Source organism: Schistocerca gregaria, chromosome 7 (genome assembly GCF_023897955.1).
Source record: "Schistocerca gregaria isolate iqSchGreg1 chromosome 7, iqSchGreg1.2, whole genome shotgun sequence".
Classification (NCBI taxonomy): Eukaryota; Metazoa; Arthropoda; class Insecta; order Orthoptera; family Acrididae; genus Schistocerca; species Schistocerca gregaria.
The window spans coordinates 108963214-108985881 of record NC_064926.1 but is presented as its reverse complement, the minus strand read 5'-3'; the positions used below and the strand labels follow the sequence as shown (position 1 = coordinate 108985881).

The 22668-nt window shown below is 50.7% G+C and overlaps 12 non-coding genes across 12 annotated transcripts; all 12 read left to right on the top strand.

Moving 5' to 3' along the window:
- The first annotated feature begins 1341 nt into the window (after positions 1–1341).
- Positions 1342–1425, top strand: Trnal-uaa (transfer RNA leucine (anticodon UAA)). Its single transcript has one exon. It is a non-coding gene; the product is annotated as a tRNA-Leu (tRNA).
- A 1766-nt stretch (positions 1426–3191) lies between these two features.
- Trnal-uaa (transfer RNA leucine (anticodon UAA)) lies at positions 3192–3275 on the top strand. Its single transcript has one exon. It is a non-coding gene; the product is annotated as a tRNA-Leu (tRNA).
- Positions 3276–5041: 1766 nt separating this feature from the next.
- Positions 5042–5125, top strand: Trnal-uaa (transfer RNA leucine (anticodon UAA)). The gene has a single exon. It is a non-coding gene; the product is annotated as a tRNA-Leu (tRNA).
- Positions 5126–6891: 1766 nt separating this feature from the next.
- On the top strand, positions 6892–6975 carry Trnal-uaa (transfer RNA leucine (anticodon UAA)). The gene has a single exon. It is a non-coding gene; the product is annotated as a tRNA-Leu (tRNA).
- Positions 6976–8741: 1766 nt separating this feature from the next.
- Trnal-uaa (transfer RNA leucine (anticodon UAA)) lies at positions 8742–8825 on the top strand. The gene has a single exon. It is a non-coding gene; the product is annotated as a tRNA-Leu (tRNA).
- Positions 8826–10591: 1766 nt separating this feature from the next.
- Positions 10592–10675, top strand: Trnal-uaa (transfer RNA leucine (anticodon UAA)). Its single transcript has one exon. It is a non-coding gene; the product is annotated as a tRNA-Leu (tRNA).
- Positions 10676–12441: 1766 nt separating this feature from the next.
- On the top strand, positions 12442–12525 carry Trnal-uaa (transfer RNA leucine (anticodon UAA)). The gene has a single exon. It is a non-coding gene; the product is annotated as a tRNA-Leu (tRNA).
- Positions 12526–14291: 1766 nt separating this feature from the next.
- Positions 14292–14375, top strand: Trnal-uaa (transfer RNA leucine (anticodon UAA)). The gene has a single exon. It is a non-coding gene; the product is annotated as a tRNA-Leu (tRNA).
- A 1766-nt stretch (positions 14376–16141) lies between these two features.
- Positions 16142–16225, top strand: Trnal-uaa (transfer RNA leucine (anticodon UAA)). Its single transcript has one exon. It is a non-coding gene; the product is annotated as a tRNA-Leu (tRNA).
- Positions 16226–17991: 1766 nt separating this feature from the next.
- Positions 17992–18075, top strand: Trnal-uaa (transfer RNA leucine (anticodon UAA)). The gene has a single exon. It is a non-coding gene; the product is annotated as a tRNA-Leu (tRNA).
- A 1766-nt stretch (positions 18076–19841) lies between these two features.
- Trnal-uaa (transfer RNA leucine (anticodon UAA)) lies at positions 19842–19925 on the top strand. The gene has a single exon. It is a non-coding gene; the product is annotated as a tRNA-Leu (tRNA).
- Positions 19926–21691: 1766 nt separating this feature from the next.
- On the top strand, positions 21692–21775 carry Trnal-uaa (transfer RNA leucine (anticodon UAA)). The gene has a single exon. It is a non-coding gene; the product is annotated as a tRNA-Leu (tRNA).
- Positions 21776–22668: the final 893 nt, after the last annotated feature.

Sequence of the window (22668 nt, the reverse complement as noted above, 5' to 3'; positions counted from 1 at the left end):
AGGGCTATTCCATTTTGTTTCCCTAAAAGGCAAATCCCAAGTGATCTGTACAAGGACTAAGGCGTCCGCCCGTCTGGCGACGTTCTCGCCAACTTGTATGCCACGCCAAAGACACGGGTCCATGCCCGATCACCGAAATTCGACAGCGTTGGGCGTGGTTAGTACTCAGGTGGGTGACCACCTAGGAAGTCCGCGAGCTATTGGTTTCTTCAGTTTTGCCTTTTTCCTTAGTTTTTGAGTCTGCTGCGCGGAAATCCTGCGGTCCAGCACGCTGACACCTCTCTTGCTTCTCGGTACGCACAGGGGCGAACCTGCGGCCACTGTCAAATGAAAGAGTCCGTTGTGTGTTTGTCGATTTGGCGTCTCCCAGTCGTTTCTAGCGCCAGTCCTCTACATATACGGCCATTTGCAAGCGTCAGCTTCCGCGTCAGCCGAGCAAAGTCGAGACAAGTCGACACATGAGGACACACGATGCTGTGAATCGTAATCCGCACTAGCCTTCGCGGAGCGAGACGAGGGGTGGAGGAAAACCATTCGTACCACAACTGTTCGGAAATTCGAAGATCAAGTAGCGTTGAACACACTCTCCTGAGTAAAGGAGACAACTTCCGTGTGGTGTCCGGGTTTCGAACCCGGATCAGCTACTTGGGAAGCAACCACGCTGACCGACACACCACCACTGCCTTCCGCTACAAGCTGTTTGCGCCGTGATGTGTCGCCTTCCCTCCTGGCGCCAGAGGACGAAGGCTATCTCGCTGTAGGCGCTCAACGCCGAGTGGAAGGCGAGCACATCTGAACCCGTTTTCCTGGTGCTGCTAGGGCGATATACTGTGACTAGGCGCAGAACTGACTTCCACTGAAGAAATCTGCCCTTTAATGCACATCAGGGCCAACACGAAATTTCTAATATGCAGTACTCACTGACGATCCAAAGACGTTTCAGTACGTATGCGTCGGTACCGCCGGGGCAGTGCCTAAGTATTGTAAAGTGAAGGTCGACAGTTCCATCCTCACACGAAGTATTTCATTGGCTTCCCACGAGTACGTAATGCACAGCGTGGCTGTTGCTAGGAAACGGCCTTAGATGCCGTTTGCTAATATCTGCTTTCTTTTGCGTCAATGTGGAAATTATCCTATTACTAAATACAGTTGTGCTAGTTACAGTTCAAACTGGATACGACGGAAGAGCGCGGGATGCGTTTCCTACGCCACATCTGACATTGCGCCTTAAATATTGTAAGACTGACATAATTCCGTCCTACCGAAAAAAGAAACAGATTTCGCAGTCAGGTTCTTGAGATAATGCTAGAGACGGAAGTCACTGGGGCTGTTGTCTCACACGTCAGATTGGCCGAGCGGTCTAGGGCGCCAGATTTAAGCTCTGGTTCCCGAAAGGGAGCGTGGGTTCGAACCCCACATCTGACAATGCATTTTAATCATTCAGAAACTAACCTACTCCATTCATGTTGTAGAACAAGTAAATTACGCAGAAACACGCCATGGAGGTTTTGCTAGGGAAGACAGTGACAGCAGTGCTGGCGTCTCACGTCCCATAGGCTGAGCAGTCGAAAAGAAATAGCGGAACATACTTTTCCTGTGTCGAGTTTTACCTCTTCTCACGGACGTTTCCGTGGTCGTTGTGTTGTGGCTCTGGGCTCGAAGCGACAGGCGAAAATGAGTCAACAGTGACACGTAAGTGTTTCAATGAATGGCAGGGCCTTAATAAAGATAGATGAAACGGCGGTTGGGGTAGTGGAGTCCTGAAGCGGCCGTATTGCGCGGGCAATAAGCTCACCAAGTTAGAGTGTTATTATGCTAATAACGAGGGGGCTGTGGGTTCGATCCCACCAAGGGCTATTCCATTTTGTTTCCCTAAAAGGCAAATCCCAAGTGATCTGTACAAGGACTAAGGCGTCCGCCCGTCTGGCGACGTTCTCGCCAACTTGTATGCCACGCCAAAGACACGGGTCCATGCCCGATCACCGAAATTCGACAGCGTTGGGCGTGGTTAGTACTCAGGTGGGTGACCACCTAGGAAGTCCGCGAGCTATTGGTTTCTTCAGTTTTGCCTTTTTCCTTAGTTTTTGAGTCTGCTGCGCGGAAATCCTGCGGTCCAGCACGCTGACACCTCTCTTGCTTCTCGGTACGCACAGGGGCGAACCTGCGGCCACTGTCAAATGAAAGAGTCCGTTGTGTGTTTGTCGATTTGGCGTCTCCCAGTCGTTTCTAGCGCCAGTCCTCTACATATACGGCCATTTGCAAGCGTCAGCTTCCGCGTCAGCCGAGCAAAGTCGAGACAAGTCGACACATGAGGACACACGATGCTGTGAATCGTAATCCGCACTAGCCTTCGCGGAGCGAGACGAGGGGTGGAGGAAAACCATTCGTACCACAACTGTTCGGAAATTCGAAGATCAAGTAGCGTTGAACACACTCTCCTGAGTAAAGGAGACAACTTCCGTGTGGTGTCCGGGTTTCGAACCCGGATCAGCTACTTGGGAAGCAACCACGCTGACCGACACACCACCACTGCCTTCCGCTACAAGCTGTTTGCGCCGTGATGTGTCGCCTTCCCTCCTGGCGCCAGAGGACGAAGGCTATCTCGCTGTAGGCGCTCAACGCCGAGTGGAAGGCGAGCACATCTGAACCCGTTTTCCTGGTGCTGCTAGGGCGATATACTGTGACTAGGCGCAGAACTGACTTCCACTGAAGAAATCTGCCCTTTAATGCACATCAGGGCCAACACGAAATTTCTAATATGCAGTACTCACTGACGATCCAAAGACGTTTCAGTACGTATGCGTCGGTACCGCCGGGGCAGTGCCTAAGTATTGTAAAGTGAAGGTCGACAGTTCCATCCTCACACGAAGTATTTCATTGGCTTCCCACGAGTACGTAATGCACAGCGTGGCTGTTGCTAGGAAACGGCCTTAGATGCCGTTTGCTAATATCTGCTTTCTTTTGCGTCAATGTGGAAATTATCCTATTACTAAATACAGTTGTGCTAGTTACAGTTCAAACTGGATACGACGGAAGAGCGCGGGATGCGTTTCCTACGCCACATCTGACATTGCGCCTTAAATATTGTAAGACTGACATAATTCCGTCCTACCGAAAAAAGAAACAGATTTCGCAGTCAGGTTCTTGAGATAATGCTAGAGACGGAAGTCACTGGGGCTGTTGTCTCACACGTCAGATTGGCCGAGCGGTCTAAGGCGCCAGATTTAAGCTCTGGTTCCCGAAAGGGAGCATGGGTTCGAACCCCACATCTGACAATGCATTTTAAACATTCAGAAACTAACCTACTCCATTCATGTTGTAGAACAAGTAAATTACGCAGAAACACGCCATGGAGGTTTTGCTAGGGAAGACAGTGACAGCAGTGCTGGCGTCTCACGTCCCATAGGCTGAGCAGTCGAAAAGAAATAGCGGAACATACTTTTCCTGTGTCGAGTTTTACCTCTTCTCACGGACGTTTCCGTGGTCGTTGTGTTGTGGCTCTGGGCTCGAAGCGACAGGCGAAAATGAGTCAACAGTGACACGTAAGTGTTTCAATGAATGGCAGGGCCTTAATAAAGATAGATGAAACGGCGGTTGGGGTAGTGGAGTCCTGAAGCGGCCGTATTGCGCGGGCAATAAGCTCACCAAGTTAGAGTGTTATTATGCTAATAACGAGGGGGCTGTGGGTTCGATCCCACCAAGGGCTATTCCATTTTGTTTCCCTAAAAGGCAAATCCCAAGTGATCTGTACAAGGACTAAGGCGTCCGCCCGTCTGGCGACGTTCTCGCCAACTTGTATGCCACGCCAAAGACACGGGTCCATGCCCGATCACCGAAATTCGACAGCGTTGGGCGTGGTTAGTACTCAGGTGGGTGACCACCTAGGAAGTCCGCGAGCTATTGGTTTCTTCAGTTTTGCCTTTTTCCTTAGTTTTTGAGTCTGCTGCGCGGAAATCCTGCGGTCCAGCACGCTGACACCTCTCTTGCTTCTCGGTACGCACAGGGGCGAACCTGCGGCCACTGTCAAATGAAAGAGTCCGTTGTGTGTTTGTCGATTTGGCGTCTCCCAGTCGTTTCTAGCGCCAGTCCTCTACATATACGGCCATTTGCAAGCGTCAGCTTTCGCGTCAGCCGAGCAAAGTCGAGACAAGTCGACACATGAGGACACACGATGCTGTGAATCGTAATCCGCACTAGCCTTCGCGGAGCGAGACGAGGGGTGGAGGAAAACCATTCGTACCACAACTGTTCGGAAATTCGAAGATCAAGTAGCGTTGAACACACTCTCCTGAGTAAAGGAGACAACTTCCGTGTGGTGTCCGGGTTTCGAACCCGGATCAGCTACTTGGGAAGCAACCACGCTGACCGACACACCACCACTGCCTTCCGCTACAAGCTGTTTGCGCCGTGATGTGTCGCCTTCCCTCCTGGCGCCAGAGGACGAAGGCTATCTCGCTGTAGGCGCTCAACGCCGAGTGGAAGGCGAGCACATCTGAACCCGTTTTCCTGGTGCTGCTAGGGCGATATACTGTGACTAGGCGCAGAACTGACTTCCACTGAAGAAATCTGCCCTTTAATGCACATCAGGGCCAACACGAAATTTCTAATATGCAGTACTCACTGACGATCCAAAGACGTTTCAGTACGTATGCGTCGGTACCGCCGGGGCAGTGCCTAAGTATTGTAAAGTGAAGGTCGACAGTTCCATCCTCACACGAAGTATTTCATTGGCTTCCCACGAGTACGTAATGCACAGCGTGGCTGTTGCTAGGAAACGGCCTTAGATGCCGTTTGCTAATATCTGCTTTCTTTTGCGTCAATGTGGAAATTATCCTATTACTAAATACAGTTGTGCTAGTTACAGTTCAAACTGGATACGACGGAAGAGCGCGGGATGCGTTTCCTACGCCACATCTGACATTGCGCCTTAAATATTGTAAGACTGACATAATTCCGTCCTACCGAAAAAAGAAACAGATTTCGCAGTCAGGTTCTTGAGATAATGCTAGAGACGGAAGTCACTGGGGCTGTTGTCTCACACGTCAGATTGGCCTAGCGGTCTAAGGCGCCAGATTTAAGCTCTGGTTCCCGAAAGGGAGCGTGGGTTCGAACCCCACATCTGACAATGCATTTTAATCATTCAGAAACTAACCTACTCCATTCATGTTGTAGAACAAGTAAATTACGCAGAAACACGCCATGGAGGTTTTGCTAGGGAAGACAGTGACAGCAGTGCTGGCGTCTCACGTCCCATAGGCTGAGCAGTCGAAAAGAAATAGCGGAACATACTTTTCCTGTGTCGAGTTTTACCTCTTCTCACGGACGTTTCCGTGGTCGTTGTGTTGTGGCTCTGGGCTCGAAGCGACAGGCGAAAATGAGTCAACAGTGACACGTAAGTGTTTCAATGAATGGCAGGGCCTTAATAAAGATAGATGAAACGGCGGTTGGGGTAGTGGAGTCCTGAAGCGGCCGTATTGCGCGGGCAATAAGCTCACCAAGTTAGAGTGTTATTATGCTAATAACGAGGGGGCTGTGGGTTCGATCCCACCAAGGGCTATTCCATTTTGTTTCCCTAAAAGGCAAATCCCAAGTGATCTGTACAAGGACTAAGGCGTCCGCCCGTCTGGCGACGTTCTCGCCAACTTGTATGCCACGCCAAAGACACGGGTCCATGCCCGATCACCGAAATTCGACAGCGTTGGGCGTGGTTAGTACTCAGGTGGGTGACCACCTAGGAAGTCCGCGAGCTATTGGTTTCTTCAGTTTTGCCTTTTTCCTTAGTTTTTGAGTCTGCTGCGCGGAAATCCTGCGGTCCAGCACGCTGACACCTCTCTTGCTTCTCGGTACGCACAGGGGCGAACCTGCGGCCACTGTCAAATGAAAGAGTCCGTTGTGTGTTTGTCGATTTGGCGTCTCCCAGTCGTTTCTAGCGCCAGTCCTCTACATATACGGCCATTTGCAAGCGTCAGCTTTCGCGTCAGCCGAGCAAAGTCGAGACAAGTCGACACATGAGGACACACGATGCTGTGAATCGTAATCCGCACTAGCCTTCGCGGAGCGAGACGAGGGGTGGAGGAAAACCATTCGTACCACAACTGTTCGGAAATTCGAAGATCAAGTAGCGTTGAACACACTCTCCTGAGTAAAGGAGACAACTTCCGTGTGGTGTCCGGGTTTCGAACCCGGATCAGCTACTTGGGAAGCAACCACGCTGACCGACACACCACCACTGCCTTCCGCTACAAGCTGTTTGCGCCGTGATGTGTCGCCTTCCCTCCTGGCGCCAGAGGACGAAGGCTATCTCGCTGTAGGCGCTCAACGCCGAGTGGAAGGCGAGCACATCTGAACCCGTTTTCCTGGTGCTGCTAGGGCGATATACTGTGACTAGGCGCAGAACTGACTTCCACTGAAGAAATCTGCCCTTTAATGCACATCAGGGCCAACACGAAATTTCTAATATGCAGTACTCACTGACGATCCAAAGACGTTTCAGTACGTATGCGTCGGTACCGCCGGGGCAGTGCCTAAGTATTGTAAAGTGAAGGTCGACAGTTCCATCCTCACACGAAGTATTTCATTGGCTTCCCACGAGTACGTAATGCACAGCGTGGCTGTTGCTAGGAAACGGCCTTAGATGCCGTTTGCTAATATCTGCTTTCTTTTGCGTCAATGTGGAAATTATCCTATTACTAAATACAGTTGTGCTAGTTACAGTTCAAACTGGATACGACGGAAGAGCGCGGGATGCGTTTCCTACGCCACATCTGACATTGCGCCTTAAATATTGTAAGACTGACATAATTCCGTCCTACCGAAAAAAGAAACAGATTTCGCAGTCAGGTTCTTGAGATAATGCTAGAGACGGAAGTCACTGGGGCTGTTGTCTCACACGTCAGATTGGCCTAGCGGTCTAAGGCGCCAGATTTAAGCTCTGGTTCCCGAAAGGGAGCGTGGGTTCGAACCCCACATCTGACAATGCATTTTAATCATTCAGAAACTAACCTACTCCATTCATGTTGTAGAACAAGTAAATTACGCAGAAACACGCCATGGAGGTTTTGCTAGGGAAGACAGTGACAGCAGTGCTGGCGTCTCACGTCCCATAGGCTGAGCAGTCGAAAAGAAATAGCGGAACATACTTTTCCTGTGTCGAGTTTTACCTCTTCTCACGGACGTTTCCGTGGTCGTTGTGTTGTGGCTCTGGGCTCGAAGCGACAGGCGAAAATGAGTCAACAGTGACACGTAAGTGTTTCAATGAATGGCAGGGCCTTAATAAAGATAGATGAAACGGCGGTTGGGGTAGTGGAGTCCTGAAGCGGCCGTATTGCGCGGGCAATAAGCTCACCAAGTTAGAGTGTTATTATGCTAATAACGAGGGGGCTGTGGGTTCGATCCCACCAAGGGCTATTCCATTTTGTTTCCCTAAAAGGCAAATCCCAAGTGATCTGTACAAGGACTAAGGCGTCCGCCCGTCTGGCGACGTTCTCGCCAACTTGTATGCCACGCCAAAGACACGGGTCCATGCCCGATCACCGAAATTCGACAGCGTTGGGCGTGGTTAGTACTCAGGTGGGTGACCACCTAGGAAGTCCGCGAGCTATTGGTTTCTTCAGTTTTGCCTTTTTCCTTAGTTTTTGAGTCTGCTGCGCGGAAATCCTGCGGTCCAGCACGCTGACACCTCTCTTGCTTCTCGGTACGCACAGGGGCGAACCTGCGGCCACTGTCAAATGAAAGAGTCCGTTGTGTGTTTGTCGATTTGGCGTCTCCCAGTCGTTTCTAGCGCCAGTCCTCTACATATACGGCCATTTGCAAGCGTCAGCTTCCGCGTCAGCCGAGCAAAGTCGAGACAAGTCGACACATGAGGACACACGATGCTGTGAATCGTAATCCGCACTAGCCTTCGCGGAGCGAGACGAGGGGTGGAGGAAAACCATTCGTACCACAACTGTTCGGAAATTCGAAGATCAAGTAGCGTTGAACACACTCTCCTGAGTAAAGGAGACAACTTCCGTGTGGTGTCCGGGTTTCGAACCCGGATCAGCTACTTGGGAAGCAACCACGCTGACCGACACACCACCACTGCCTTCCGCTACAAGCTGTTTGCGCCGTGATGTGTCGCCTTCCCTCCTGGCGCCAGAGGACGAAGGCTATCTCGCTGTAGGCGCTCAACGCCGAGTGGAAGGCGAGCACATCTGAACCCGTTTTCCTGGTGCTGCTAGGGCGATATACTGTGACTAGGCGCAGAACTGACTTCCACTGAAGAAATCTGCCCTTTAATGCACATCAGGGCCAACACGAAATTTCTAATATGCAGTACTCACTGACGATCCAAAGACGTTTCAGTACGTATGCGTCGGTACCGCCGGGGCAGTGCCTAAGTATTGTAAAGTGAAGGTCGACAGTTCCATCCTCACACGAAGTATTTCATTGGCTTCCCACGAGTACGTAATGCACAGCGTGGCTGTTGCTAGGAAACGGCCTTAGATGCCGTTTGCTAATATCTGCTTTCTTTTGCGTCAATGTGGAAATTATCCTATTACTAAATACAGTTGTGCTAGTTACAGTTCAAACTGGATACGACGGAAGAGCGCGGGATGCGTTTCCTACGCCACATCTGACATTGCGCCTTAAATATTGTAAGACTGACATAATTCCGTCCTACCGAAAAAAGAAACAGATTTCGCAGTCAGGTTCTTGAGATAATGCTAGAGACGGAAGTCACTGGGGCTGTTGTCTCACACGTCAGATTGGCCGAGCGGTCTAGGGCGCCAGATTTAAGCTCTGCTTCCCGAAAGGGAGCGTGGGTTCGAACCCCACATCTGACAATGCATTTTAATCATTCAGAAACTAACCTACTCCATTCATGTTGTAGAACAAGTAAATTACGCAGAAACACGCCATGGAGGTTTTGCTAGGGAAGACAGTGACAGCAGTGCTGGCGTCTCACGTCCCATAGGCTGAGCAGTCGAAAAGAAATAGCGGAACATACTTTTCCTGTGTCGAGTTTTACCTCTTCTCACGGACGTTTCCGTGGTCGTTGTGTTGTGGCTCTGGGCTCGAAGCGACAGGCGAAAATGAGTCAACAGTGACACGTAAGTGTTTCAGTGAATGGCAGGGCCTTAATAAAGATAGATGAAACGGCGGTTGGGGTAGTGGAGTCCTGAAGCGGCCGTATTGCGCGGGCAATAAGCTCACCAAGTTAGAGTGTTATTATGCTAATAACGAGGGGGCTGTGGGTTCGATCCCACCAAGGGCTATTCCATTTTGTTTCCCTAAAAGGCAAATCCCAAGTGATCTGTACAAGGACTAAGGCGTCCGCCCGTCTGGCGACGTTCTCGCCAACTTGTATGCCACGCCAAAGACACGGGTCCATGCCCGATCACCGAAATTCGACAGCGTTGGGCGTGGTTAGTACTCAGGTGGGTGACCACCTAGGAAGTCCGCGAGCTATTGGTTTCTTCAGTTTTGCCTTTTTCCTTAGTTTTTGAGTCTGCTGCGCGGAAATCCTGCGGTCCAGCACGCTGACACCTCTCTTGCTTCTCGGTACGCACAGGGGCGAACCTGCGGCCACTGTCAAATGAAAGAGTCCGTTGTGTGTTTGTCGATTTGGCGTCTCCCAGTCGTTTCTAGCGCCAGTCCTCTACATATACGGCCATTTGCAAGCGTCAGCTTCCGCGTCAGCCGAGCAAAGTCGAGACAAGTCGACACATGAGGACACACGATGCTGTGAATCGTAATCCGCACTAGCCTTCGCGGAGCGAGACGAGGGGTGGAGGAAAACCATTCGTACCACAACTGTTCGGAAATTCGAAGATCAAGTAGCGTTGAACACACTCTCCTGAGTAAAGGAGACAACTTCCGTGTGGTGTCCGGGTTTCGAACCCGGATCAGCTACTTGGGAAGCAACCACGCTGACCGACACACCACCACTGCCTTCCGCTACAAGCTGTTTGCGCCGTGATGTGTCGCCTTCCCTCCTGGCGCCAGAGGACGAAGGCTATCTCGCTGTAGGCGCTCAACGCCGAGTGGAAGGCGAGCACATCTGAACCCGTTTTCCTGGTGCTGCTAGGGCGATATACTGTGACTAGGCGCAGAACTGACTTCCACTGAAGAAATCTGCCCTTTAATGCACATCAGGGCCAACACGAAATTTCTAATATGCAGTACTCACTGACGATCCAAAGACGTTTCAGTACGTATGCGTCGGTACCGCCGGGGCAGTGCCTAAGTATTGTAAAGTGAAGGTCGACAGTTCCATCCTCACACGAAGTATTTCATTGGCTTCCCACGAGTACGTAATGCACAGCGTGGCTGTTGCTAGGAAACGGCCTTAGATGCCGTTTGCTAATATCTGCTTTCTTTTGCGTCAATGTGGAAATTATCCTATTACTAAATACAGTTGTGCTAGTTACAGTTCAAACTGGATACGACGGAAGAGCGCGGGATGCGTTTCCTACGCCACATCTGACATTGCGCCTTAAATATTGTAAGACTGACATAATTCCGTCCTACCGAAAAAAGAAACAGATTTCGCAGTCAGGTTCTTGAGATAATGCTAGAGACGGAAGTCACTGGGGCTGTTGTCTCACACGTCAGATTGGCCGAGCGGTCTAAGGCGCCAGATTTAAGCTCTGGTTCCCGAAAGGGAGCGTGGGTTCGAACCCCACATCTGACAATGCATTTTAATCATTCAGAAACTAACCTACTCCATTCATGTTGTAGAACAAGTAAATTACGCAGAAACACGCCATGGAGGTTTTGCTAGGGAAGACAGTGACAGCAGTGCTGGCGTCTCACGTCCCATAGGCTGAGCAGTCGAAAAGAAATAGCGGAACATACTTTTCCTGTGTCGAGTTTTACCTCTTCTCACGGACGTTTCCGTGGTCGTTGTGTTGTGGCTCTGGGCTCGAAGCGACAGGCGAAAATGAGTCAACAGTGACACGTAAGTGTTTCAATGAATGGCAGGGCCTTAATAAAGATAGATGAAACGGCGGTTGGGGTAGTGGAGTCCTGAAGCGGCCGTATTGCGCGGGCAATAAGCTCACCAAGTTAGAGTGTTATTATGCTAATAACGAGGGGGCTGTGGGTTCGATCCCACCAAGGGCTATTCCATTTTGTTTCCCTAAAAGGCAAATCCCAAGTGATCTGTACAAGGACTAAGGCGTCCGCCCGTCTGGCGACGTTCTCGCCAACTTGTATGCCACGCCAAAGACACGGGTCCATGCCCGATCACCGAAATTCGACAGCGTTGGGCGTGGTTAGTACTCAGGTGGGTGACCACCTAGGAAGTCCGCGAGCTATTGGTTTCTTCAGTTTTGCCTTTTTCCTTAGTTTTTGAGTCTGCTGCGCGGAAATCCTGCGGTCCAGCACGCTGACACCTCTCTTGCTTCTCGGTACGCACAGGGGCGAACCTGCGGCCACTGTCAAATGAAAGAGTCCGTTGTGTGTTTGTCGATTTGGCGTCTCCCAGTCGTTTCTAGCGCCAGTCCTCTACATATACGGCCATTTGCAAGCGTCAGCTTTCGCGTCAGCCGAGCAAAGTCGAGACAAGTCGACACATGAGGACACACGATGCTGTGAATCGTAATCCGCACTAGCCTTCGCGGAGCGAGACGAGGGGTGGAGGAAAACCATTCGTACCACAACTGTTCGGAAATTCGAAGATCAAGTAGCGTTGAACACACTCTCCTGAGTAAAGGAGACAACTTCCGTGTGGTGTCCGGGTTTCGAACCCGGATCAGCTACTTGGGAAGCAACCACGCTGACCGACACACCACCACTGCCTTCCGCTACAAGCTGTTTGCGCCGTGATGTGTCGCCTTCCCTCCTGGCGCCAGAGGACGAAGGCTATCTCGCTGTAGGCGCTCAACGCCGAGTGGAAGGCGAGCACATCTGAACCCGTTTTCCTGGTGCTGCTAGGGCGATATACTGTGACTAGGCGCAGAACTGACTTCCACTGAAGAAATCTGCCCTTTAATGCACATCAGGGCCAACACGAAATTTCTAATATGCAGTACTCACTGACGATCCAAAGACGTTTCAGTACGTATGCGTCGGTACCGCCGGGGCAGTGCCTAAGTATTGTAAAGTGAAGGTCGACAGTTCCATCCTCACACGAAGTATTTCATTGGCTTCCCACGAGTACGTAATGCACAGCGTGGCTGTTGCTAGGAAACGGCCTTAGATGCCGTTTGCTAATATCTGCTTTCTTTTGCGTCAATGTGGAAATTATCCTATTACTAAATACAGTTGTGCTAGTTACAGTTCAAACTGGATACGACGGAAGAGCGCGGGATGCGTTTCCTACGCCACATCTGACATTGCGCCTTAAATATTGTAAGACTGACATAATTCCGTCCTACCGAAAAAAGAAACAGATTTCGCAGTCAGGTTCTTGAGATAATGCTAGAGACGGAAGTCACTGGGGCTGTTGTCTCACACGTCAGATTGGCCGAGCGGTCTAGGGCGCCAGATTTAAGCTCTGGTTCCCGAAAGGGAGCGTGGGTTCGAACCCCACATCTGACAATGCATTTTAATCATTCAGAAACTAACCTACTCCATTCATGTTGTAGAACAAGTAAATTACGCAGAAACACGCCATGGAGGTTTTGCTAGGGAAGACAGTGACAGCAGTGCTGGCGTCTCACGTCCCATAGGCTGAGCAGTCGAAAAGAAATAGCGGAACATACTTTTCCTGTGTCGAGTTTTACCTCTTCTCACGGACGTTTCCGTGGTCGTTGTGTTGTGGCTCTGGGCTCGAAGCGACAGGCGAAAATGAGTCAACAGTGACACGTAAGTGTTTCAGTGAATGGCAGGGCCTTAATAAAGATAGATGAAACGGCGGTTGGGGTAGTGGAGTCCTGAAGCGGCCGTATTGCGCGGGCAATAAGCTCACCAAGTTAGAGTGTTATTATGCTAATAACGAGGGGGCTGTGGGTTCGATCCCACCAAGGGCTATTCCATTTTGTTTCCCTAAAAGGCAAATCCCAAGTGATCTGTACAAGGACTAAGGCGTCCGCCCGTCTGGCGACGTTCTCGCCAACTTGTATGCCACGCCAAAGACACGGGTCCATGCCCGATCACCGAAATTCGACAGCGTTGGGCGTGGTTAGTACTCAGGTGGGTGACCACCTAGGAAGTCCGCGAGCTATTGGTTTCTTCAGTTTTGCCTTTTTCCTTAGTTTTTGAGTCTGCTGCGCGGAAATCCTGCGGTCCAGCACGCTGACACCTCTCTTGCTTCTCGGTACGCACAGGGGCGAACCTGCGGCCACTGTCAAATGAAAGAGTCCGTTGTGTGTTTGTCGATTTGGCGTCTCCCAGTCGTTTCTAGCGCCAGTCCTCTACATATACGGCCATTTGCAAGCGTCAGCTTCCGCGTCAGCCGAGCAAAGTCGAGACAAGTCGACACATGAGGACACACGATGCTGTGAATCGTAATCCGCACTAGCCTTCGCGGAGCGAGACGAGGGGTGGAGGAAAACCATTCGTACCACAACTGTTCGGAAATTCGAAGATCAAGTAGCGTTGAACACACTCTCCTGAGTAAAGGAGACAACTTCCGTGTGGTGTCCGGGTTTCGAACCCGGATCAGCTACTTGGGAAGCAACCACGCTGACCGACACACCACCACTGCCTTCCGCTACAAGCTGTTTGCGCCGTGATGTGTCGCCTTCCCTCCTGGCGCCAGAGGACGAAGGCTATCTCGCTGTAGGCGCTCAACGCCGAGTGGAAGGCGAGCACATCTGAACCCGTTTTCCTGGTGCTGCTAGGGCGATATACTGTGACTAGGCGCAGAACTGACTTCCACTGAAGAAATCTGCCCTTTAATGCACATCAGGGCCAACACGAAATTTCTAATATGCAGTACTCACTGACGATCCAAAGACGTTTCAGTACGTATGCGTCGGTACCGCCGGGGCAGTGCCTAAGTATTGTAAAGTGAAGGTCGACAGTTCCATCCTCACACGAAGTATTTCATTGGCTTCCCACGAGTACGTAATGCACAGCGTGGCTGTTGCTAGGAAACGGCCTTAGATGCCGTTTGCTAATATCTGCTTTCTTTTGCGTCAATGTGGAAATTATCCTATTACTAAATACAGTTGTGCTAGTTACAGTTCAAACTGGATACGACGGAAGAGCGCGGGATGCGTTTCCTACGCCACATCTGACATTGCGCCTTAAATATTGTAAGACTGACATAATTCCGTCCTACCGAAAAAAGAAACAGATTTCGCAGTCAGGTTCTTGAGATAATGCTAGAGACGGAAGTCACTGGGGCTGTTGTCTCACACGTCAGATTGGCCGAGCGGTCTAAGGCGCCAGATTTAAGCTCTGGTTCCCGAAAGGGAGCGTGGGTTCGAACCCCACATCTGACAATGCATTTTAATCATTCAGAAACTAACCTACTCCATTCATGTTGTAGAACAAGTAAATTACGCAGAAACACGCCATGGAGGTTTTGCTAGGGAAGACAGTGACAGCAGTGCTGGCGTCTCACGTCCCATAGGCTGAGCAGTCGAAAAGAAATAGCGGAACATACTTTTCCTGTGTCGAGTTTTACCTCTTCTCACGGACGTTTCCGTGGTCGTTGTGTTGTGGCTCTGGGCTCGAAGCGACAGGCGAAAATGAGTCAACAGTGACACGTAAGTGTTTCAATGAATGGCAGGGCCTTAATAAAGATAGATGAAACGGCGGTTGGGGTAGTGGAGTCCTGAAGCGGCCGTATTGCGCGGGCAATAAGCTCACCAAGTTAGAGTGTTATTATGCTAATAACGAGGGGGCTGTGGGTTCGATCCCACCAAGGGCTATTCCATTTTGTTTCCCTAAAAGGCAAATCCCAAGTGATCTGTACAAGGACTAAGGCGTCCGCCCGTCTGGCGACGTTCTCGCCAACTTGTATGCCACGCCAAAGACACGGGTCCATGCCCGATCACCGAAATTCGACAGCGTTGGGCGTGGTTAGTACTCAGGTGGGTGACCACCTAGGAAGTCCGCGAGCTATTGGTTTCTTCAGTTTTGCCTTTTTCCTTAGTTTTTGAGTCTGCTGCGCGGAAATCCTGCGGTCCAGCACGCTGACACCTCTCTTGCTTCTCGGTACGCACAGGGGCGAACCTGCGGCCACTGTCAAATGAAAGAGTCCGTTGTGTGTTTGTCGATTTGGCGTCTCCCAGTCGTTTCTAGCGCCAGTCCTCTACATATACGGCCATTTGCAAGCGTCAGCTTCCGCGTCAGCCGAGCAAAGTCGAGACAAGTCGACACATGAGGACACACGATGCTGTGAATCGTAATCCGCACTAGCCTTCGCGGAGCGAGACGAGGGGTGGAGGAAAACCATTCGTACCACAACTGTTCGGAAATTCGAAGATCAAGTAGCGTTGAACACACTCTCCTGAGTAAAGGAGACAACTTCCGTGTGGTGTCCGGGTTTCGAACCCGGATCAGCTACTTGGGAAGCAACCACGCTGACCGACACACCACCACTGCCTTCCGCTACAAGCTGTTTGCGCCGTGATGTGTCGCCTTCCCTCCTGGCGCCAGAGGACGAAGGCTATCTCGCTGTAGGCGCTCAACGCCGAGTGGAAGGCGAGCACATCTGAACCCGTTTTCCTGGTGCTGCTAGGGCGATATACTGTGACTAGGCGCAGAACTGACTTCCACTGAAGAAATCTGCCCTTTAATGCACATCAGGGCCAACACGAAATTTCTAATATGCAGTACTCACTGACGATCCAAAGACGTTTCAGTACGTATGCGTCGGTACCGCCGGGGCAGTGCCTAAGTATTGTAAAGTGAAGGTCGACAGTTCCATCCTCACACGAAGTATTTCATTGGCTTCCCACGAGTACGTAATGCACAGCGTGGCTGTTGCTAGGAAACGGCCTTAGATGCCGTTTGCTAATATCTGCTTTCTTTTGCGTCAATGTGGAAATTATCCTATTACTAAATACAGTTGTGCTAGTTACAGTTCAAACTGGATACGACGGAAGAGCGCGGGATGCGTTTCCTACGCCACATCTGACATTGCGCCTTAAATATTGTAAGACTGACATAATTCCGTCCTACCGAAAAAAGAAACAGATTTCGCAGTCAGGTTCTTGAGATAATGCTAGAGACGGAAGTCACTGGGGCTGTTGTCTCACACGTCAGATTGGCCGAGCGGTCTAAGGCGCCAGATTTAAGCTCTGGTTCCCGAAAGGGAGCGTGGGTTCGAACCCCACATCTGACAATGCATTTTAATCATTCAGAAACTAACCTACTCCATTCATGTTGTAGAACAAGTAAATTACGCAGAAACACGCCATGGAGGTTTTGCTAGGGAAGACAGTGACAGCAGTGCTGGCGTCTCACGTCCCATAGGCTGAGCAGTCGAAAAGAAATAGCGGAACATACTTTTCCTGTGTCGAGTTTTACCTCTTCTCACGGACGTTTCCGTGGTCGTTGTGTTGTGGCTCTGGGCTCGAAGCGACAGGCGAAAATGAGTCAACAGTGACACGTAAGTGTTTCAATGAATGGCAGGGCCTTAATAAAGATAGATGAAACGGCGGTTGGGGTAGTGGAGTCCTGAAGCGGCCGTATTGCGCGGGCAATAAGCTCACCAAGTTAGAGTGTTATTATGCTAATAACGAGGGGGCTGTGGGTTCGATCCCACCAAGGGCTATTCCATTTTGTTTCCCTAAAAGGCAAATCCCAAGTGATCTGTACAAGGACTAAGGCGTCCGCCCGTCTGGCGACGTTCTCGCCAACTTGTATGCCACGCCAAAGACACGGGTCCATGCCCGATCACCGAAATTCGACAGCGTTGGGCGTGGTTAGTACTCAGGTGGGTGACCACCTAGGAAGTCCGCGAGCTATTGGTTTCTTCAGTTTTGCCTTTTTCCTTAGTTTTTGAGTCTGCTGCGCGGAAATCCTGCGGTCCAGCACGCTGACACCTCTCTTGCTTCTCGGTACGCACAGGGGCGAACCTGCGGCCACTGTCAAATGAAAGAGTCCGTTGTGTGTTTGTCGATTTGGCGTCTCCCAGTCGTTTCTAGCGCCAGTCCTCTACATATACGGCCATTTGCAAGCGTCAGCTTCCGCGTCAGCCGAGCAAAGTCGAGACAAGTCGACACATGAGGACACACGATGCTGTGAATCGTAATCCGCACTAGCCTTCGCGGAGCGAGACGAGGGGTGGAGGAAAACCATTCGTACCACAACTGTTCGGAAATTCGAAGATCAAGTAGCGTTGAACACACTCTCCTGAGTAAAGGAGACAACTTCCGTGTGGTGTCCGGGTTTCGAACCCGGATCAGCTACTTGGGAAGCAACCACGCTGACCGACACACCACCACTGCCTTCCGCTACAAGCTGTTTGCGCCGTGATGTGTCGCCTTCCCTCCTGGCGCCAGAGGACGAAGGCTATCTCGCTGTAGGCGCTCAACGCCGAGTGGAAGGCGAGCACATCTGAACCCGTTTTCCTGGTGCTGCTAGGGCGATATACTGTGACTAGGCGCAGAACTGACTTCCACTGAAGAAATCTGCCCTTTAATGCACATCAGGGCCAACACGAAATTTCTAATATGCAGTACTCACTGACGATCCAAAGACGTTTCAGTACGTATGCGTCGGTACCGCCGGGGCAGTGCCTAAGTATTGTAAAGTGAAGGTCGACAGTTCCATCCTCACACGAAGTATTTCATTGGCTTCCCACGAGTACGTAATGCACAGCGTGGCTGTTGCTAGGAAACGGCCTTAGATGCCGTTTGCTAATATCTGCTTTCTTTTGCGTCAATGTGGAAATTATCCTATTACTAAATACAGTTGTGCTAGTTACAGTTCAAACTGGATACGACGGAAGAGCGCGGGATGCGTTTCCTACGCCACATCTGACATTGCGCCTTAAATATTGTAAGACTGACATAATTCCGTCCTACCGAAAAAAGAAACAGATTTCGCAGTCAGGTTCTTGAGATAATGCTAGAGACGGAAGTCACTGGGGCTGTTGTCTCACACGTCAGATTGGCCGAGCGGTCTAAGGCGCCAGATTTAAGCTCTGGTTCCCGAAAGGGAGCGTGGGTTCGAACCCCACATCTGACAATGCATTTTAATCATTCAGAAACTAACCTACTCCATTCATGTTGTAGAACAAGTAAATTACGCAGAAACACGCCATGGAGGTTTTGCTAGGGAAGACAGTGACAGCAGTGCTGGCGTCTCACGTCCCATAGGCTGAGCAGTCGAAAAGAAATAGCGGAACATACTTTTCCTGTGTCGAGTTTTACCTCTTCTCACGGACGTTTCCGTGGTCGTTGTGTTGTGGCTCTGGGCTCGAAGCGACAGGCGAAAATGAGTCAACAGTGACACGTAAGTGTTTCAATGAATGGCAGGGCCTTAATAAAGATAGATGAAACGGCGGTTGGGGTAGTGGAGTCCTGAAGCGGCCGTATTGCGCGGGCAATAAGCTCACCAAGTTAGAGTGTTATTATGCTAATAACGAGGGGGCTGTGGGTTCGATCCCACCAAGGGCTATTCCATTTTGTTTCCCTAAAAGGCAAATCCCAAGTGATCTGTACAAGGACTAAGGCGTCCGCCCGTCTGGCGACGTTCTCGCCAACTTGTATGCCACGCCAAAGACACGGGTCCATGCCCGATCACCGAAATTCGACAGCGTTGGGCGTGGTTAGTACTCAGGTGGGTGACCACCTAGGAAGTCCGCGAGCTATTGGTTTCTTCAGTTTTGCCTTTTTCCTTAGTTTTTGAGTCTGCTGCGCGGAAATCCTGCGGTCCAGCACGGTGACACCTCTCTTGCTTCTCGGTACGCACAGGGGCGAACCTGCGGCCACTGTCAAATGAAAGAGTCCGTTGTGTGTTTGTCGATTTGGCGTCTCCCAGTCGTTTCTAGCGCCAGTCCTCTACATATACGGCCATTTGCAAGCGTCAGCTTCCGCGTCAGCCGAGCAAAGTCGAGACAAGTCGACACATGAGGACACACGATGCTGTGAATCGTAATCCGCACTAGCCTTCGCGGAGCGAGACGAGGGGTGGAGGAAAACCATTCGTACCACAACTGTTCGGAAATTCGAAGATCAAGTAGCGTTGAAAACACTCTCCTGAGTAAAGGAGACAACTTCCGTGTGGTGTCCGGGTTTCGAACCCGGATCAGCTACTTGGGAAGCAACCACGCTGACCGACACACCACCACTGCCTTCCGCTACAAGCTGTTTGCGCCGTGATGTGTCGCCTTCCCTCCTGGCGCCAGAGGACGAAGGCTATCTCGCTGTAGGCGCTCAACGCCGAGTGGAAGGCGAGCACATCTGAACCCGTTTTCCTGGTGCTGCTAGGGCGATATACTGTGACTAGGCGCAGAACTGACTTCCACTGAAGAAATCTGCCCTTTAATGCACATCAGGGCCAACACGAAATTTCTAATATGCAGTACTCACTGACGATCCAAAGACGTTTCAGTACGTATGCGTCGGTACCGCCGGGGCAGTGCCTAAGTATTGTAAAGTGAAGGTCGACAGTTCCATCCTCACACGAAGTATTTCATTGGCTTCCCACGAGTACGTAATGCACAGCGTGGCTGTTGCTAGGAAACGGCCTTAGATGCCGTTTGCTAATATCTGCTTTCTTTTGCGTCAATGTGGAAATTATCCTATTACTAAATACAGTTGTGCTAGTTACAGTTCAAACTGGATACGACGGAAGAGCGCGGGATGCGTTTCCTACGCCACATCTGACATTGCGCCTTAAATATTGTAAGACTGACATAATTCCGTCCTACCGAAAAAAGAAACAGATTTCGCAGTCAGGTTCTTGAGATAATGCTAGAGACGGAAGTCACTGGAGCTGTTGTCTCACACGTCAGATTGGCCGAGCGGTCTAAGGCGCCAGATTTAAGCTCTGCTTCCCGAAAGGGAGCGTGGGTTCGAACCCCACATCTGACAATGCATTTTAATCATTCAGAAACTAACCTACTCCATTCATGTTGTAGAACAAGTAAATTACGCAGAAACACGCCATGGAGGTTTTGCTAGGGAAGACAGTGACAGCAGTGCTGGCGTCTCACGTCCCATAGGCTGAGCAGTCGAAAAGAAATAGCGGAACATACTTTTCCTGTGTCGAGTTTTACCTCTTCTCACGGACGTTTCCGTGGTCGTTGTGTTGTGGCTCTGGGCTCGAAGCGACAGGCGAAAATGAGTCAACAGTGACACGTAAGTGTTTCAATGAATGGCAGGGCCTTAATAAAGATAGATGAAACGGCGGTTGGGGTAGTGGAGTCCTGAAGCGGCCGTATTGCGCGGGCAATAAGCTCACCAAGTTAGAGTGTTATTATGCTAATAACGAGGGGGCTGTGGGTTCGATCCCACCAAGGGCTATTCCATTTTGTTTCCCTAAAAGGCAAATCCCAAGTGATCTGTACAAGGACTAAGGCGTCCGCCCGTCTGGCGACGTTCTCGCCAACTTGTATGCCACGCCAAAGACACGGGTCCATGCCCGATCACCGAAATTCGACAGCGTTGGGCGTGGTTAGTACTCAGGTGGGTGACCACCTAGGAAGTCCGCGAGCTATTGGTTTCTTCAGTTTTGCCTTTTTCCTTAGTTTTTGAGTCTGCTGCGCGGAAATCCTGCGGTCCAGCACGCTGACACCTCTCTTGCTTCTCGGTACGCACAGGGGCGAACCTGCGGCCACTGTCAAATGAAAGAGTCCGTTGTGTGTTTGTCGATTTGGCGTCTCCCAGTCGTTTCTAGCGCCAGTCCTCTACATATACGGCCATTTGCAAGCGTCAGCTTCCGCGTCAGCCGAGCAAAGTCGAGACAAGTCGACACATGAGGACACACGATGCTGTGAATCGTAATCCGCACTAGCCTTCGCGGAGCGAGACGAGGGGTGGAGGAAAACCATTCGTACCACAACTGTTCGGAAATTCGAAGATCAAGTAGCGTTGAACACACTCTCCTGAGTAAAGGAGACAACTTCCGTGTGGTGTCCGGGTTTCGAACCCGGATCAGCTACTTGGGAAGCAACCACGCTGACCGACACACCACCACTGCCTTCCGCTACAAGCTGTTTGCGCCGTGATGTGTCGCCTTCCCTCCTGGCGCCAGAGGACGAAGGCTATCTCGCTGTAGGCGCTCAACGCCGAGTGGAAGGCGAGCACATCTGAACCCGTTTTCCTGGTGCTGCTAGGGCGATATACTGTGACTAGGCGCAGAACTGACTTCCACTGAAGAAATCTGCCCTTTAATGCACATCAGGGCCAACACGAAATTTCTAATATGCAGTACTCACTGACGATCCAAAGACGTTTCAGTACGTATGCGTCGGTACCGCCGGGGCAGTGCCTAAGTATTGTAAAGTGAAGGTCGACAGTTCCATCCTCACACGAAGTATTTCATTGGCTTCCCACGAGTACGTAATGCACAGCGTGGCTGTTGCTAGGAAACGGCCTTAGATGCCGTTTGCTAATATCTGCTTTCTTTTGCGTCAATGTGGAAATTATCCTATTACTAAATACAGTTGTGCTAGTTACAGTTCAAACTGGATACGACGGAAGAGCGCGGGATGCGTTTCCTACGCCACATCTGACATTGCGCCTTAAATATTGTAAGACTGACATAATTCCGTCCTACCGAAAAAAGAAACAGATTTCGCAGTCAGGTTCTTGAGATAATGCTAGAGACGGAAGTCACTGGGGCTGTTGTCTCACACGTCAGATTGGCCGAGCGGTCTAAGGCGCCAGATTTAAGCTCTGGTTCCCGAAAGGGAGCGTGGGTTCGAACCCCACATCTGACAATGCATTTTAATCATTCAGAAACTAACCTACTCCATTCATGTTGTAGAACAAGTAAATTACGCAGAAACACGCCATGGAGGTTTTGCTAGGGAAGACAGTGACAGCAGTGCTGGCGTCTCACGTCCCATAGGCTGAGCAGTCGAAAAGAAATAGCGGAACATACTTTTCCTGTGTCGAGTTTTACCTCTTCTCACGGACGTTTCCGTGGTCGTTGTGTTGTGGCTCTGGGCTCGAAGCGACAGGCGAAAATGAGTCAACAGTGACACGTAAGTGTTTCAATGAATGGCAGGGCCTTAATAAAGATAGATGAAACGGCGGTTGGGGTAGTGGAGTCCTGAAGCGGCCGTATTGCGCGGGCAATAAGCTCACCAAGTTAGAGTGTTATTATGCTAATAACGAGGGGGCTGTGGGTTCGATCCCACCAAGGGCTATTCCATTTTGTTTCCCTAAAAGGCAAATCCCAAGTGATCTGTACAAGGACTAAGGCGTCCGCCCGTCTGGCGACGTTCTCGCCAACTTGTATGCCACGCCAAAGACACGGGTCCATGCCCGATCACCGAAATTCGACAGCGTTGGGCGTGGTTAGTACTCAGGTGGGTGACCACCTAGGAAGTCCGCGAGCTATTGGTTTCTTCAGTTTTGCCTTTTTCCTTAGTTTTTGAGTCTGCTGCGCGGAAATCCTGCGGTCCAGCACGCTGACACCTCTCTTGCTTCTCGGTACGCACAGGGGCGAACCTGCGGCCACTGTCAAATGAAAGAGTCCGTTGTGTGTTTGTCGATTTGGCGTCTCCCAGTCGTTTCTAGCGCCAGTCCTCTACATATACGGCCATTTGCAAGCGTCAGCTTCCGCGTCAGCCGAGCAAAGTCGAGACAAGTCGACACATGAGGACAC